General features: G+C 52.8%; 1 pseudogene; it reads right to left on the reverse strand.

Annotated features, from left to right (window-relative positions):
• Positions 1-11,602: 11,602 nt before the first annotated feature.
• Positions 11,603-12,461, reverse strand: LOC142007607 (olfactory receptor 52B2-like; annotated as a pseudogene).
• Between the last annotated feature and the right edge of the window lie 1,265 nt (positions 12,462-13,726).

Here is a 13,726-nt window from a genome sequence, read left to right on the forward strand (position 1 = left end):
CGGAGGACGGGACGGCGATGGGCGGAGCAGCTGGTGGTGGGGCTACAGGATCAGGCAGGGCGGGCGATGTGGCGGCCGGCGCGGCATGGGGGGCCAGGTAGTCCACCAAGCGGTTAAATGTCTCCATGTAGGCCCCCCATGCCTCCTGGCGCCAGGCCAGCACCCGTTCGTGCAGCTGGAGGTGCTGCTCCGTGACCTCCAGCTGCCGACAGTGGATGGCCAGCAGCTGGGGGTCTGTCGCCATCGGCGGTTGGTGGCGCGGGGTCCGCCGTCTAGCCCGCCGTGGGGCCGGTCGGTCCTCGGCCGAGGGGCTGGGCTGGAGCGATGGTCCCGGAGGGCTCTCCGGGACGACTGACGCCTCGCCGGCGCTCTCTTCCGGTCCTTGTGATGGTGCAGGTGCAGGACACAGGAGAGGAGGGGGGGAAGAAGAATGGAGACAGGCGTTAGTGTGGGCCCCGAGCCATGGCCTTTGTCCCCGCCGCCCTGTGCTGCAGGTTCCCCATCCCCGTCCCCGGGAGATGCTGCTGTGATGGATGGGGTTCAGGGGTCCCCCTGCACTGCACCCCGTCCCCTGGTGGGAGCGACTCTCACTTCACCCCGCAGGGTCTGAGAGCAGGAGAGGTTTCTTAGGCCACAGATGCCCATTTTCTCCCAGGAGTGACAGCACCAGCTGTTGGAAGAGACAGTCCTTCCAACCCATCCTGGGGAGAAGACCCCAAGGGGGGCCCCTCTGGGATGCAGCTTTCCCCCTCCTCAGGCTGGCTGCCTTCCAGCTCTCCCTTCCCCTAGCCTCTACCTGTGGGCCCCGCCCTCACTCCCCAAGTCCAAGCCAGCTCGGCTCCTCCCTCCTGTTTGCTCAGGGCAGAGGTGTCACCTGCCAGCTGTAGCCCCAGGATCCTCTTTTGCCCCTGGGAGCTATTCGGCTCTTGTGGCTCATATGTAGCCTGAGTCTCCCTTTGGCACTCCCCCCCACTCCATCACATGCTGCTGCTGCGGGGTGTCCCACCCCCTCCTCCCGGGGGCCCCTCGAGGTTCTGTTCCCCGCTGGCCCGGGGATGGGGCATGGCACTGTCATGCGGGGTGGGCGGGGGGCAGGGGCTGATGCACTGCTGTGAGGGCCATGGCCCTGATGTCCTTGGGGCCATGGCCATGTGAGCGTGTGGGGGGCCCTGGACACATATATCTTACCCCCGCCCCTCAAGCCCAGGGGTGTCCACCAGAGGGGGGTACCTACCTGTGGGTCCGCTCCCACAGTCCGGAGATCCCCGGGGGTCGGAGGCCCTGCTGCTGCTCCGGGATGGCAGGAGGAGGATCTGCAGCCCGGATTCTGTGGAGGAGGAACCCCCCTCCTCCTCCTCCTCCTCCTCCTGCTGCGATGTCCCGGGGGTGGCCTCCGGGGGGGGGCCCCCAGGGTGCAGGGCTTGCCTCCGGGTCGGACTCCGGCTGCAGGGCCTGCTGGGGCTCGTCGGCCGAGGTGTCAAGGGTGGCCGGAGGGGAGGAGGTGTGCTGGGGGTCCAGGGTGTCCCTGAGCTCCCTGTAAAAGGGGCAAGCGACAGGGGCGGCCCCAGATTGGCTGGCCGCATCCCGGGCCCGGGAGTAACCCTGCCGCAGTTCCTTGACCTTACTCCTGACATGGTCAGGAGTGCGGGCAGGGTGATCCCGGGCAGCCAGGCCGTCGGCCAGCCGAGCGAACGCATCCGCGTTCCGCCTCTTGCTCCCCATTACCTGGAGCACCTCCTCCTCGCTCCAGAGCCCCAGCAGGTCCCGCAGCTCAGCCTCCGTCCTGGAGGGGCCCCGCTGCCACTTCCCAGCCTGGCTGCCCTGGCTCCCCTTGGGGGGGGGTCCCCTGGGGGCACTGGGGGGGGCTGCCGGCCAGCCATCGCAGCTGTGTGGGGGGCTGAGGGTGGTGCAGGCTGGCCGCGTGTGCAGGCTGCTGCCTGCACGTTCCCTCAGCTTCCTGCACAGGAAGGGAGGGGGAAGGGACCTTTAAGGGGCCGCTCCACGCGGCCACCAGTGAGCTGAGGGGCTGGAGAGAGCGTCTCTCAACCCCGCAGCTGATGGCTGCCATGGAGGACCCGGCAATATCGACGTTGCAGGACGTGGATCGTCTACACAGTCCCTACTTCGACGTTGAACGTCGAAGTAGGGCGCTATTCCGATCCCCTCATGAGGTTAGCGACTTCGACTTCTCGCCCCCTAACGTCGAAGTTAACTTCGAAATAGCGCCTGACGCGTGTAGCCGCGACGGGTGCTATTTCGAAGTTAGTGCCGCTACTTCGAAGTAGCGTGCACGTGTAGACGCGGCTATCCACTGTCAGTCTCTGATCTCCTGAGACTGACATGGTTACAAATACGCTGCTCCAGAAGGTGCAGCTGAGAACTGCCAGAGGGGTACAAACATTAAAACCATGTGCCTCTGAAGCTTAGGAAAGGGGAAAGGGTACAAAGAACAGTTCCAAAAACTCTGGGCCTTAATGTGGCTGTGAGTAATCAGAGTGCCCCAAAGATGGTTCAGGTTGAACCACTATCTTCCTGCTCTCTCACCCGCTACCACACAGAATTTGGCATCATTTTAGTTAGCAGGATGGCCACTTTTCAAGGGTGGGGCCAACTTTCCTGCAGTTGCATAGCTTTTTACAGCCACCTGTCCTGGCTGTCAGTGTTCTGTGCTGTTGTTTAGCTGTAATTTACCCCCAAAACGCATTCTAAGAGCCCAGCAAGCAGTGAAAGTGTTGGTAATGTGCAAGACAACATTGACCTCCAAAGGGCCAACAAATTTTCTCGTTCGACACTGGTCAAGTCGTTTGGATGCCAGACTTGGGAGGTTCAACCTGTGATTAAAACCATCTCTCATAGTAATGCTGCCCTTCGGCTCCTACCAAGAAATAATGTTAAATCTTATCACCTCAGGGAAATGAGTGCACACAGGGCCTGACGTGTGAAAGTGGAAACTGTGGTACACCACCTGCTCAACTCACAAATAAGAAAAGTGCGGAGGTAATTCTTCTGCTTTACTCCAAAGAGCAAGGAAATGTGGGACAGGAAGGGAACCATTAACCAATAGTATGTGCCTCTACCAGGAACTGAGAAATGTTTCTTTGTTTTTCAGACAGTCAACAGGCATACTGGCACCAGCAGGGTTGTACTATTCCCACAAAAATTGTGTTGTGAGTTCTGTGCTGGTTTTGTGTTATTGCTGTTATTCTGGTGGATATTGTGCAAGGGTGTTTATCACACACAGCAACACAGGTCAGTGTGTGGTATCACCTGCCTGAGAAGCACAGTCTACATGTGCTTGCAAATGCCAGTTTGGACTTAAGGACAAGCTGCTGGTACTGGGCAGAGAGCACACCGGGTGGGAATGGGAATTGCACACAAATATAAAGGTACAAGTGGGAGGGAAGGTGAAAAGGAGGATAGAGCAAATTGAAGACCAAATGTCCCTGGCTTTGAATGAGGCTATTGGTGTTGCTAATCACAATTGCTTTTGCAGGATTAATTCTCACGATCCTCATGGCAACCTCGGCTGTCAATGGGCAGCAGGCGGGATCGGTAACATACATTCCAGCCCCTCAGGAAGAGGCCAGAACTCTTTCACTGACTGTCAGGCCTTTGAGTGGTGTCCAGAATCCAGTCAAGATGAACCAGACAACATCCCGTGTTCAGCTACCTCACCTCCGTGAAGTGAAACAAGGGACTGAAAGGACATTCTCTGGTGCGGCCCATAAACTCCGGTGGGCAGAGAAGAGTGACACCACCAGCCCTCCACCTGCAATGGGATGAGGGCACTGGCCCTGAGAGACACCTAAGGGGCAGGATGAATAGAGCAGCAGTGGCTGTAGGAATAGGAAAATGGGGGAATGATCTGTCAGGTGGGAGGGGGAGGGATGAAAACAGTATCCATGGGAGGACTCGGTAAAGTGTTACTCGCTCGGGTTAACGGCGATTTTAATGTGATCCCAAACTAGATGGGAATCACATGGATGAGGGAGGGAGAATATCTCCAGCCTGTGCTTGTGGGTTTGTTGTAGGGGCACAAAAATGAGTTTCATGTTGGCCCCACTGGGCGCTGCCGGCAGGTCAGCAGTGCACCCTGGTGGCCGCGAGCAGGAAGGAGCCAAACAATCACCCTTTGTGCAACTCCCACTGGGGAGAGGTAGAACTCACCACCCAGCACTGGGATATGGGGAGGCAGCTCTACCCGCTGTGCCTGTAGCAGGACCCACATGTCAAGTGGTCAATGGGTGACACACTGTGATGGTAAAAACTGGACCCGGGGAATTGCCTGTGGAGCAGGTAAAACACTGGAAATTGACACTCGATTGTCAGAACTGGTAAAACCTTTCGCAGTAATGGGCCAGAAAAGTTCTGCAAACCATGGAGTCGAGTGTAACAGACCTACGTCAGATGTTGTCCCTGTTGGCTGAAGGAGTGGTAATTGCGACCCACAGGGCAGAGTGGGGCACAGGCGGTGCCTAGTTATAAACAGCGCTTCTGGGAACTCTCCACCACGCCCTGCCAGCTGCACCTAGAGGTCAGCGTTGAATGGAGCAGTAACACTTGAACTGTCACGTGGGGCCCCACTCACATCAGCAACGCACACTCTGTGCCAAGGGAGAGGCAGTGAGGGCAGCAGTTCATGCCAGCCCCTGGCACTGTGCCACGTGGTCAAACGTCAGCTCCAATGAGCTACCAAGTCCTGTGGGGAAACTGCACCAGGTCGATACGACACCTTGGGGAACAAACCCAACCTCTGGGCAATACTGGGGCCACTTCCAGTAACATGGCAGAGGAGCACCTCTGCTGCCTTCCTGGCCAGCAAAGAGCTACACCGCTAACCCCTCAGGAGGTCTAGCCTGCCTGGTGCCCCAACCAGTATGTCTCCTTATGCAGAAGAGAAGTGATGAAAACCAAGCTCACCAAATCCACCTGGATTCTGCTAGCTCACAAGGGCTACGTCTACACGTGAAGCCAACATCGAAATAGCTGATTTCGATGTAGCAACATCGAAATAGGCTATTTCGATGAATAACCTACACATCCTCCAGGGCTGGCAACGTCGATGTTCAACTTCGACGTTGCGCGGCACCACATCGAAATAGGCGCAGCGAGGGAACGTCTACACGCCAAAGTAGCACACATCGAAATAAGGTTGCCAGGCACAGCTGCAGACAAGGTCACAGGGAGGACTCAACAGCAAGCCGCTCCCTTAAAGGGCCCCTCCCAGACACACTTGCACTAAACAACACAAGATCCACAGAGCCGACAACTGGTTGCAGACCCTGTGCCTGCAGCATGGATCCCCAGCTGCCGCAGCAGCAGCCAGAAGCCCTGGGCTAAGGGCTGCTGCCCACGGTGACCATAGAGCCCCGCAGGGGCTGGAGAGAGAGCATCTCTCAACCCCCCAGCTGATGGCCGCCATGGAGGACCCAGCAATTTCGACGTTGCGGGACGCGGATCGTCTACACGGTCCCTACTTCGACGTTCAACGTCGAAGTAGGGCGCTATTCCGATCCCCTCATGAGGTTAGCGACTTCGACGTCTCTCTGCCTAACGTCGAAGTTAACTTCGAAATAGCGCCCGACGCGTGTAGCCGCGACGGGCGCTATTTTGAAGTTAGTGCCGCTACTTCGAAGTAGCGTGCACGTGTAGACACAGCTAAGGGGACCTGCCTCATTCCCAGGTCAATATTATACTTGGATCTTCTGCAAAACAATATGTTGTGCCAATTCTTTGGAATCTAGAATCTAAAAATTTATTAATAAAAAGAAAGAATAGTTAAAGAAAAAAGAAAAGAAAGAAAGAAAGAAAAGAAAGAAAGAAAAAGAATAGTTAACGTGCTCAAATTGCATGCATCAGTCATAAAGTAAATGGAATATGCTGCAATTCTAATACCTCAGTTCACAGCATAGATGGTTCTGCAAACAGCAGCCTGGAGTTTGGAGACAGGATCGAGATTGCAGACCGAAGACAAACTGGTGACTTTCAGGGGCGTCTTTACACCCTTGCCCATGTGGAGAATCACATGATCAGGTCACTTATCCATCCTTATTTGGGGCATTCTGCCATTGAGCACATGGTTGGACAACACGTCCCAGTTAAATTTCTGAGATGTGGAACAGAATCCGCCTGCTTTTCCTGGCTAGGCATTCTTTCACAGTTGGCTGCCCATCTCCTATTATGTTCTAAGGCTATGTCTACAGTACAGAATAAAGTTACATTTATTGAAGTTGACTTTTTACCACTAGATTTTATAAAGTCAAAGATGAGCATCCACACACGTTGAGCAAGTTGACACAGTGTGTCTCCATTGCCTTGGCTAGGCTTGACTGTGTCAGCAATGCATTGTGGGCACCTACCCCAGTGCCAGCAGTCCCATTGCATTCTGGTGTTTTGTGTCAGTGTGTTATGGGTAAATGTGCAGCAAGTGCTTGACGGGTGTCTGATGTCATCATCCCAGAGTGCAAAGTCACCATCCCTCCACCTTTGGAAAACAAATGGCCCAGGGAATTTTGTGCTATTTTTCCAACTCACGCTGCTGCACCGTACTAGCAGGGATCCTGAACAGCTCAGAGCCATTGCGCAGTGTGTTATGGCCACTTAGCAGAGTGTCATATGTTACGTTATTAGACACAGTCAGTGAGAGGATGAGGTGGTTGTTGACCGTGATTTGAATGACACTGAAGGACTGGAGGCCAGGAATGCACTGTTGCTGGCTGCCCCGGATGCATTGTATACCATGGAGTACCAGTTCTGGAGATGTGAAACCAGCACATGCTGGAGGGACCACACCATTTTGTAGGTCTGGAACATGACAGTGGCTGCAAAACTTCAACGTGCAGAAGACCACTCTTATGGAAGTGTGCGATTTCCTGTTCCAAGCCCTAAAGCTCTACAGTGCCAGAATAAGACCTGATTTGATATTTCACAAGCAAGTAGCATTTGCGCTGTGGAAGTTTGCAATGCCCGACAGTCAGTAGGAAATCATCTCGGGGTGGTCAGATCTGCACTGGGGCAGGTCATGGTGATTGAGGTATCCCAGGCAATCAGTCCCCTTCTGCAGTGAAAGACCATGACTGTGGGAAATGTTCAGGGCGTAATGTGTGGCTTTGCTGCCATGGGGTTCCCTGACCGAAGTGGGGTGATAGATGGAATGCACATCCCCATCCTAGCCCCAGATCACTTGACCTCAGAATACATTAACTGCAAAAGGTCCTTCTCCGTGCTGTTGCTGGGACTGGTGGATCACAAAGGTTATTCCACCAACAGCTACGTGGGATGGTCGGGAAAAGTACATGACTCTTGCATCTTTAGAAATTCAGGTCTGTACAGGTAGCTCCATTGTTGGACTTTCTTCCCAAGCCAGAAGATCAAGATTGGAAATGTGGAGATACCCACAGTGATCTTGGGCGACCCTGCTTAACCTCGGCTCATTGAGCCGTACAGAGGCACCCTGGACTGCAGCAAGGAGCGCGTCAGCGACAGACTGAGGATGTGCAGAATGGTGGTGAAATGTGACTTCGGCCATTTGAAAGACAAAGCTGAGTTCCTTTTGCTGCGTTTGGATGATTGTGAAACCAGCACGCCCCCCCCGGTTCCAGCATCCTGCATTCTCCATTACATTTGTGACTAAAAGGGGGAAGTTTTCTTGCCATTCTAGGTGGCAGAGGTAGACAACCTGGGTAGTGCTTATAAACAGACATAGACCAGGGCAATCATCAAGACATAGAAAGAAGCAACAAAAATCAGGGAGGCTTTGAAAATAGCTTTATGAATGAGCAGACAGACACCTGAATCTGCTTCATTTAATTTTTCTGATATCACCCCCACCCCCCACTTTTATTTGTGCTTGACCTTTATGAAAGCATCTCTAACTGCACTGCACCCCTTTGTGAACCAATAAACAAGTCTGTGGCTTTCACAACAGTATTTTTTTATTTAGGGGGTGAGGGTTAAGGGAAGGGAAAAAGAAAGGGAATCCCACGTGTGCAGGAATGTGAGCCTTTTGAGGTGTGGAAAATTTTGAGGTGTGGGCCATAAGACTGTACTTCCCTTGCCACCCTCTCAACCCCCACCCACACATTCAGGGTCCCAAATGAGGGGAGGTTGGGCAACAGAGTCAGGAGGCCGCATAACTGTGAGTTCTGTAGTTGGTGGTCCTGTGCAGTTCCAGCACGGACAGGAGGCTGGCAGTCTGCACCTTGACAGCCATCAGGAGCTCTGCTGACTCCTGGTTCCTGTAGCGGAGCATGCTTTGCCACCACTGCTGGGTCCACAATCTATCACCAGCGGCTTGGCCTGGGTCCTTCTGGGCCCCTTGCAGCTTCTGCAGGAAGAGGTCCTGTTTTGTTCATTTCATCCTGCTCATCACACTGACCTTCTCACTCCTACAGATGCTGCCTGTTGAAGACAGTCAAGGTCAAAATTTAGATACAGTTTTTATATGTGATACAACACACTGACCCATGCGATGAATGGGCATCTGTTTGGTAATCATGGCAACTTTTGTTTCCAAGGCCACTTTTGGTTTCTAAAGGGTGACAAAGAATCAACCTCTGCATAACAGAAGCTACAAGTTTGCCAAACCATTTCATTGTGGATATGGTAAGATCCTGGTGGCTAAGGGAGAGGGTGTGGGGTTGAAACAAAGCCCTGTAAAATGTAGAGAACAGGAAAAAACAAAAAAATAAAAACAAAACAACAACAACAACAACACATCTCTCGGTGTCTTTTTCCTGTGCAGGGAAAGAGACATTTAAATCAGGAGAAGCTGGTGCCTGGACATGCTGGTGACTAGGAGTAGGGTCCACACAGCCTGGCAGCTGCATGGGGGTGACAGTAGCAGGGGGCTTCCCTGTAAACTCTAAGGTGAAGAAAAAAATTTCTCAGCAGCTTCTCCTAAATCTTTTACAGTCGTGTGGTTGCGGGTTGTGGGGAACTGGGGAGCCCTGCAGCAATGCGGTGGGAGGAGTAAGAGACAAGAGATCCCACCAGCCACACAGAGTGGGGAGACGTAGAACCCACCAGCTACATCATGTGGTAGGGTGGTCCTGGGAAATTTAAATGGCCAGGGAGCAGTGTGGTAATGTTAAAGGGACAAACTTTCATGAAACTTCCCATGCTTCGTCAAGGTTGCAAAACAGAGACATCAGCCTCCTGAGAATAACAGTGAGTGAAAAAGAAAATATGATCATACCGTGTGAGCACAGGGCTGAAAAAATTTCAAGTAAGGTGTGTGGTGCCATGATGCCAGATTACTTACTGATGGCTTGGCATGGCAAGGTGTGCTCTGGTGGAAACCGGAATAAATCAGGCCTCCTCAAAAAATCTGGTGAAAAAATAAAAGAGTCTCTGGCAGCAATCTTAATGGAGGTCTCCAAAAAGTATAAGCGCTCCATCCCCAAGAAGTATTAACAAGCTGTTGTGGGGCTCAACAGAAGCAAACCTTTACCCCAACCCAGCTGAAACCCTCTTATAGCACTTTAAAAATGTGTATTCACCAGACGAGACTGCTCCATCATTGTTGGATTCCAAACCATCCAGCATTAATGAGAGGACTGGCTCCAGGTTGAGGAAGAGCTCCTGGCTGGCAGGGTCAGTTTCCTCAGCCATCCACTGAATTTCTTGACTGGCATCTTCCTCATCATTTGCCTCTGTCTCCTTCTCACCCTTGCTGCTCTCACCAGAGAGCTGAGCATTGTCTCCTGAAGAATCCATGCAATTCTTGGAGACTGCAGTCAGGTCCTTCCCAAGAATCACATCGATCTGCTCATAAAAGTGGCATGTTTTACAAGATATCCCAGATCACCTGTTGGCTTTCTTCACCTTCTGATAATTCTTCCTGAGCTCCTTGATTTGGACTTGGCATCCCTGGTGTACCCTTTCTCCACCATGCCCTGGAAACTCTTCCCATAAATGTCCACATTTCTTCACAGTTTGCTCATGACAGATTCTTCACCTCAGACAGAAAAGAGACCCTGCATTTTCTGATGGCTCCACGCTGGGGTTTTTTTGTGACCCTGGGAACTCTGATCAGAACTAGAATGTGAGAACTCATGATGGCTAGATGCGATTGCTCCTGAGGTGACCTCCTGAGGTGTGCTATCCACATTGGTGAGAAAGAAAATGAGTTTAAACTCCCGGGCTTCCTGTTACCTACTTCCTGCACACCTGAGCCGCATCTACACATGCCAGCTACTTCGAAGTAGCCGCACCAACTTCGAAATAGTGCCCGCCACGTCTACATGTGGCGAGCGCTATTTCGAAGTTGAAATCGACATAAGCGGGTGAGACGTCGAAGTCACTATCCTCATGAGGAGATGGGAATAGCGTGTAGCCGATCTGTGTCCCGCAACATCGAAATATCGGGGTCCGCCATGGCGGCCATCAGCTGAGGGGTTGAGAGAAGCTCTCTCCAGCCCCTGCGGGGCTCTATGGTCACCGTGTGCAGAAGACCTTAGCCCAGGGCTTCTGGCTGCTGCTGCTGCAGCTGGGGATCCATGATGCATGCACAGGGTCTGCAACCAGTTGTCGGCTCTGTGGATCTTGTGCTGTTTAGTGCAAGTGTGTCTGGGAGGGGCCCTTTAAGGGAGCGGCTTGCTGTTGAGTCCACCCTGTGACCCTGTCTGCAGCTGTTCCTGGCACCCTTATTTCGATGTGCGCCACTTTGGTGTGTACACGCTCCCCTGCAGCGCCTACTTCGATGTGGTGCTGCCCAACGTCGACGTTGAACATCGACGGCACCAGCCCTGGAGGACGTGTAGACGTTATTCATCAAAATAGCTTATTTTATAATATATAATAATAATATATATTTTATAATATATATATATATATATATATATATATATAATATAATATAAAATAAGCTAATTCGATGTAGCATACACGTGTAGACGTAGCCCTGGAGAGCAGTGGAGGTGAAAGCATCCAAAACGGACATAAGTGAGGCACTGCGGGATACAGCTGTAGACTGATAATATTGATTTAAATAATGCTGTATTAACAACACCTAAATGGTACTTGGCACAGGCTGCAAGTGCATTCCAAAAGGGCTGTAACGGAACATCTCGGTACCAACATGTGCCCCACAAATAACAGACATTCCAACCCAGGTTCAGGACAGGGTGTAAACTGGCAGAATGACAGTGACCGAACCCCGGCGTATAATGCAATGGGTGGTATGTAGGTAACATTGAGGGTGGCAACCTGACACGTCAGGAGTGATGTGTAACTTTCTACCTCTGTGACTTTATACAAAAGTACCCAAGGGAGCTGTCTCTGTCAGGCCTGGGTGCAGCAAAGAGTCCTGTTGGTGACTGAGTGGACCTCTTGTCAAGGTGTTTATATGTATCATGGTTCCATGGACTCTGCTGACAGCTATTCCTGGGCTTCATTTGACAACAAACCTGGCCTGGTGCCTTCAATCCTTATCTGATTGTGTCAGAGTGTATTGTGCCAAGCATCTGAGCAGAGCCAGGGCAGTGTGCGGGAAGAGCGCGCGCACACACACACACACACACAGAGCCAAATGGTTCTCCTCCTGGGATGAAGCAAAACACTTACCAGGACATCACCACAGTGACTTCTGACCCAGAAGTCCTTAGCATTGCAGGACGCTTTGGCTGCAGCACTGGCAGAACCCCTTGATCACCCAATTCAGGATCTCTTCTATTGCCACCCCGTAAACGATGGGGTTTAATGTGGGAGGAATAAGCACATGGAGATTGGCCAGTAGGTTGAGAATATAACCAGGGATGATGTCCCCATATTGGTGTGCAAAAGGAGAGAAAAAGGCTGGCATGTAGAACATCAGTATGACACAGATTGTGGGAGCTGCAGGTATGCAGAACCTTAAGCCGGGCCCCCAGGGTTGGGAGCTGGAAGACAGCCCTGAGGATCAGCACATAAGACACAGCAATAAGCCCAGCATCCAAGCCAAATATTAATACAGCCCAGGCTACGCTGTACCTAATATTGATAGTGATATCATTGCCGGCCAGCTGGGCTATGCCAGTGTATTCACAATAGGTGAGCGCCAGGAGGTTGGTTTTGCAGAACTTCAGCCACATCACAAGAAAGAGAACAGGAAAGATTAGCCAGAGACTTCTTGAGACAACTCCCAGTCCTATCTTCCCGATCACAGGATTGGTTAGCACAGTGGTGTATCTCAGGGGGTGGCAGATGGCAACATACCGATCAAATGCCATGGCCAGCAGGATGCCCGACTTGGTGATAAAACTGGCATTGTTGAAAAACATCTCGGTTAGGAAGGCAGCAAAAGAAATTTCCCCTGCTCTGACCCAGAATACAGCCAGCATCTTGGGAGCTGTTGTAGTCGACAACAGCAGATCAGCAGTGGCCAGCATGGAAAGGAAAAGGTACATGGGCTCATGGAGGCTTTGTTCTGTCCTGATGATGAATAGGAGGAGAGAGTTCCCTAGAAGCGCTGTAAAACACATAGTAACTCGCCACAGGGGTATAGCCCTCTGAGTCTTCATTGGAGGCAGAGGCATGCAGAGAGCTACAGATTCAGGAGGAGGAACATTGGACACACAGCAGCCCTGGTTATCGGTTGCTCCCAGGCTCCTCAGTTTGCACAGTCACAGCTCTGCTCCTGGGCACAGCCAGTTTCTGCGACCGGGCTGGACCCAGCCCTGAGACCCTTGTGGATCTGAGGGAAGTTTCCCTGAGTGCAGCCTGGGGATTTGGGGTGAGGATGTGACAGGACTGGGGGAAATTTCAAAGGAGGTTTAATCTGAACTGCCCCTCTAACCAACAACGGCCCAGCCCAGAGCCACTGAGTTCAACAGCCAGAGCCCCAGTGATGTGCGCGGGTGAGGGTAAGTGTAACCCGGCGCCCTCGTCCTGACACGGCCCCTCAGCGCAGGGCCGGGGGCATTGGCTCAGTGCAGGGGCTGCCGTCCTGCCCCTGCAGTCAGAGTGAGGCAGCCCCAGTCTAGCTCACCCCTTTCCAACACTGCCTCGGTGTCAGGTGTGTGCGGCCGCCCCAGACAGATTCATTCCCTGCCAAGGACTCACCAGGCTCCTGCCCCAGCCGGGGATGAGCAATCGCTGCCTGGGACTCAGCCGGGAGCTGCAGGGGGTGGGGAATCCGCACTGAGCGGGGCTGAGGTGCAGGGATGTTTATACAGCTGCCCTGGGAATCCCAGGGGGCTGAGAGCCAGCAGGGAGCCCCAGGGACCTGGCCTGTGGGACTGGCGCAGGTGGGGAAGAGCAGCAGCGAATTAACCCTTTCCTCTCCCCTGTTGTATCTGATCTGTTTTCCTTTTGTACATGATTTAAAAGGTCATCATGATACTGGGGCCCTGCCAAGAGTTCTCTGTTATTTGACGGCCACCATCAGACCTGAGAAACTCCAAAGACTGACCCAAAGACTCCAGAGATTTACCCTTATTGACCCATGAGTTGTAGCTTGTGAAGTGCGTGTAGGAGGCTCCTGCGTTGTCAAGGTCCGTAGGCATGTGCCAGTCCCAGTTGAACAATAGCAGCCTGAATCTGACAGTGCGCCCTGTGGCCCTTTGGTGAAAGCGGAGGAGAGGTGGGTTTGTGAAGGAAAAGCATCATTCATATTGTTTTATGTCAGCGGTTCAGGCCCGTGACGCGGAGACTCACAGGCTTGCGTGGCAGAGTAATCCCTCTGGTTACCTGCTCTGAGCTGCAGCAAAGCACAGGCTGTGGAATCATCCCTAAAGCCAGGCCCATA

This window comes from Carettochelys insculpta, chromosome 1 (genome assembly GCF_033958435.1).
Source record: "Carettochelys insculpta isolate YL-2023 chromosome 1, ASM3395843v1, whole genome shotgun sequence".
NCBI classification, from domain to species: Eukaryota; Metazoa; Chordata; order Testudines; family Carettochelyidae; genus Carettochelys; species Carettochelys insculpta.